Below are 5,000 nucleotides of genomic sequence, written 5' to 3'. Positions count from 1 at the left end.
ATTAATTTGTCTATATACTCGTCTACAGGATATATATAAAATGAAAAATCTGTTTTCAGTACAGTCCGCATCAAATTAAATCTAAGGGCCTGCATTTTAAGCAGAATAGAATAATCATTTAGCAACGGTAGTTCTGCAATAAAGCATTAACAACTATAACAATAGTTGTAGCATTAATAATAATAATAATAATAATAATAATAATAATAACAAAACAACAATGATAGCAATAATGGCCATGGTAATCATGAAGATAATAACAACAGCAACAATAATAGTAATAATAACAATGGTGATAATGATAGGTAATAATGATAATGATGATGATAGTAATAACGATAACAACAACAGTAATTATGTGGATGAAAAAATATAATATAATGATATGTATATAATGATGATAATGATAATGATAATAATAGTGATAACAATAAATGATGATAATTCTAACAACAATAATATCAATGATAATAATGACAACAGTAACAATAATAACTATAATTACTATTAATATTTATGCAGATAATGATGATAATAACAATTATAATAATAATGATAATGTATGTGTGTGTGTGTGTGTGTGTGTGTGTGTGTGTGTGTGTGTGTGTGTGTGTGTCTGTGTGTGTCTGTGTGTGTCTGTGTGTGTGTGTGTGCGCGCGCGCGCGCGCGTGCGTGTGTATGTATGTATGTATATGTATATGTATATACATATATATAATACATATACATATATATATATATATATATATGAGTATTTACATACATATATATACACAAAATATATATGTGTATGTATATGCATTCATATATATATATATATAAAATATGTATTCGTATATCTATATATATATAAAATATGTATTCGTATATCTATATATATATAATATATGATATATATATATATATAAGTATTTACACACACACACATACACACACAGACACAGACACAGACACAGACACACACACACACACATACACATACATACACACACAAACACACACACACACACACACACACATATATATACATATATACATATATACATATATATATAAATATATATATATATATATATATATATATATATATATACATACATACATATATAAACACACACACACACACACATATACATATATGGATATATACACATACATATATATACATATATATACATATATATACATATATACATCCACATACTTACATATATTTATATAAATTTGTATATATATGTACATATGTATGTATGTATATATATATATGTATATATATATATATAAATGGATGGTTGCATGGATGGACAGATATGTAAAGTTTTAGGTTATGTTTATGTTTGAATTTTTGAAGATGTTTATGTTTGAATGTTTATGTTTGAAAATGTTTATGTTTTTTACACTATGTTTATGTTTGAAAGTATAATACGTATTTGTGTACTTATGAATGTGAGTGTGTGTATGCGTATATGCTGTCACTCTGTATATAGGCATGCATGCGCATTTATCTCATAGAACAGTGATCAGCTTCCTCTTAAAAACATAATACATAAAAATAAGATTAAAAGAGCATTGGAAGCCAAAATTATAGACAACGTAACAGGTTCTCCGACTTAACAACACGGAAAATGTATCGAGAAATGTCCATATTTTCATACGATGGGGAAAGATTCTATCAAAATCAATTTCCACCGATTGCGCACTATGTATCTCTAAGAAAAGAGATAAAGAGAAAGAGAAAGAGAAAGAGGGAGAGAGAGAGAGAGAGGGAGGGAGAGAGGGAGAGAGAGAGAGAGGGAGAAAGAGGGAGGGAGAGAGAGAGAGAGAGAGAGAGAGAGAGAGAGAGAGAGAGAGAGAGAGAGAGAGAGAGAGAAAAGGAGAGAGAGAATGAGAGAAAGAAAAAGAGAAAGAGAGAGAGAGTGAGAAAAAGAGAGAGAGAAAGAGACAGACAGACAGAGAGAGAGAGAGAGAGAGAGAGAGAGAGAGAGAGAGAGAGAGAGAGAGAGAGAGAGAGAGAGAGACAGAGAGAGAGAGAGAGAGAGACAGAGAGAGAACCGACAGAAACAGACAGACAAACAGAAATCAGCATGCAACCAAACAGGACCAAGCAAAGGGGCGAACAAGGTCACACGGGGAATTTACATCATAGGAAAGGTCATGCGAACCAGACAGACAGACGGACTTTGATGATGAATATTTTGACAGCTAGATCTAAGGGCCGGAGACACACAGGAGGTCGAAATCCTGGACCTCACTCGCCATGTAAATGTAAAAAAAAAATGTAGAAAAGGGGAGGAAGAGAAACGGAAACAAAGAAAAATTATACATATTAGGAAAGAGGGGGGGAGGGAGGGAGGGAGAGAGAAAGGGGGGGGGGAAGAAGCGCGTGAAGGAGGGAGAGAGAGAAAAAAAGGAAAAGAGGAAGAGAGAGAGAGAGAGAGAGAGAGAGCAAGAGAGAGAGAGAGAAGAGAGAGAGAGAGAGAGAGAGAGAGAGAGAGAGAGAGAGAGAGAGAGAGAGAGAGAGAGAGAGAGAGAGAGAGAGAGGGAGGGGGAGGGAGGGAGGAGAGAGAGAGAGAGAGAGAGAGAGAGAGGGGGGGGGGAAGGGAGGGAGGGAGGGAGGGATTTCATAAAAGCCATGTTAACTTGCAATATCAACTTGTAAGTCATACGTAAAAAAACATCAAAGGTGAAGTGAAGCGTTTCCCAAGCACAAAACCGGTTTTTTTTTTTTTTCAAATGTCAATCATTACATCATTACCCTTTCAAAAAAAAAAAAAAAAAAAAAAAAAAAAAAAAAAAAAAAAAGCATTAATCTAAATAAATGTGCTTAATTAAACAAAAAGGATGAAAAAGTATTATCAAATATATTTCTGCAATGTTGCGTGCTTTTTTCCTTCAGAATATCATAAGATAAAAAAAAAGTTATTCATAATGTTATATTATTATAATTACATTAATCACTAATGTTATCAGAATTGGAATAATCCTAACCATTATCATTATCATTACTTTTATCATCTTTATCATTATTACCACTATTACTACTGTCATTATCATTATCATTCTTATAATTATTGTTATTGTTACTATCATTACTATTACTATTAATATAATTTTTAGTAGTAATTATTACTAGCTTCACTATAACCAATATCGATGTTGTTTTAAGAAATATCGATACATACATATATACATACATGTTATATATATATATATATATATATATATATATATATATATATATATATACATGTATATATATACATATATGTATATATATACACATAAATATATGTATATATATACATGTATATGGGTATATATATATATATATATATATATATATATATTATATATATATATATATGCGTGTACACACACACAGACACAGACACACACCATACACCATCCCGGCACCTACCAGGAACGCTCATGAGTGGACTTCGTTAAGAAAGCAGCCAAAAGACCTAGAAGTCCAGCCAGAGTACCAACCACGCATCGTCGCTTCGGTCGAATAACATTTCCAAGTCTGGAGGAAGACTCGAGATATTCCTTCAGGAACTGGTAGGAGTGCTAATCTCTCTCTCTCTCTCTCTCTCTCTCTCTCTCTCTCTCTCTCTCTCTCTCTCTCTCTCTCTCTCTCTCTCTCTCTCTCTGTGCGTGTGCATGTGTGTGTGTGCGTGTGTGTGTGCTAGAAAACTACGGGATGGTGATTGGTAAGGAAGGCGCCCTCATCAAGTGCTGAAAACAAAACAAAACAAAGAACACGGTCATCACTCCCGAATCCCCTAGTCTGATCCTCATCGTCGTCAAGAGTGCTGTCTCGACGGCTAAGAAGGATCCTGTGGAATTAGCCGAAGAAGCACTATGTACGGACGCGTTTCTTCCCGCTCAGGATCCTTCCGCGAATCCGAGTTTGCGATTGTTGAAGAAAGGCGAAGACGAAGACGACGAAATGCTGAGTGAAGTTACACGTCCATCCCCACTAATGCTCGCCCAGGGACCCGCCGACGACGTGAAGACAAGACTGTGGCGTAGTGAAGTAAAGTACGTCAGGAGAGACGCGAAAAAAGACTCGTTCCCGGTCGTCATCCTGCCGGAGATTACAGAAACTGCAAAAAACACGGACAGAATCTCGATTTAATCACACAGTAGAGAAGTATGGCGATCCTACTAAACTCCCGAGATCAAAGAAGGGATTCTGGTCAACCGCATCAAGGAGCAATCACGAGCTACCGTAAACGCTGATCAAGCAGTAGAATACTAACGAGTACCCTGCTTGCGCCCATCAGAATGGATCATCAGAAGAGCGCCTGGAGTCACAGACGCGCAATGCCCTTCCGACGGAGGACAAGTTCCGAGCCAGGTGGCGCGTGCCCCCTCCGGCGCCGGTCAACGAGGGCCCCAGAGAAGCTATGCGAGGAGAGGAGTCAAGCGCATGAGATAACACGGACAGGCCACTTGCACTCCTGAACAACACTCCGAGTCATGCTGCAGATGAAGCCGAAAGTACCATCAGCGCACGCACCGTTGCAAAGGGCGCTGCTTGCAATAAGCATCCTCGACCAATTGTATATGTATAGCAATATATGTACGACCAAATGGGTGTATAGATGGGAATATGCGACATACTCACGGCTCTAGGAGGAACGTGAACACCAAACACAATGGAAATGCAGAATGAATGCGTGCAGGTAACACAAAACACAAAACACAGGGCACGAGGGCATTTTTCTTGTTTCGTATCATCAATGTCTTCAATGACGATTAAGTAAATTAAAATATATATACATATAAATATACATGTACATACACAGATATCAACACCGAAGTCCACTACTATATTCCTTAAACGCACAACGAACTTCCTTATCCACACAAGCGAAGCTGAACTCCTTACTTTTCGAATGTCCGGAGCCTCGACGTTAGAAGGTGTTGTGCGGAGGGAGGGAGGGAGACTTTTCGAACTCTCGCGGGCTCCTCCAGCTCCTGCAGGAGGTACA

General features: G+C 36.8%; 1 protein-coding gene across 2 annotated transcripts in view; it reads right to left on the bottom strand.

Moving 5' to 3' along the window:
- The window catches only part of LOC125044213 (prostaglandin D2 receptor-like), a 265,124-nt gene that overhangs the window by 259,999 nt on the left and 125 nt on the right, over positions 1 to 5,000 (bottom strand). Inside the window, exon 1 of one of the 2 annotated variants that reach the window (XM_047640728.1) lies at positions 4,811 to 5,000. This exon is cut by the window's right edge and continues 125 nt beyond it. The gene's annotated coding sequence lies outside the window, so the exon portion shown is untranslated. The remainder of the gene's footprint in view (positions 1 to 4,810) is intronic. The other variant, XM_047640727.1, reaches the window with a different exon arrangement.

Source organism: Penaeus chinensis, chromosome 35, assembly GCF_019202785.1.
Source record: "Penaeus chinensis breed Huanghai No. 1 chromosome 35, ASM1920278v2, whole genome shotgun sequence".
In the NCBI taxonomy this organism is placed as follows: domain Eukaryota; kingdom Metazoa; phylum Arthropoda; class Malacostraca; order Decapoda; family Penaeidae; genus Penaeus; species Penaeus chinensis.
Note: the sequence above shows the minus strand (reverse complement) of the source record. Positions and strands in the feature narration are given on the sequence as shown.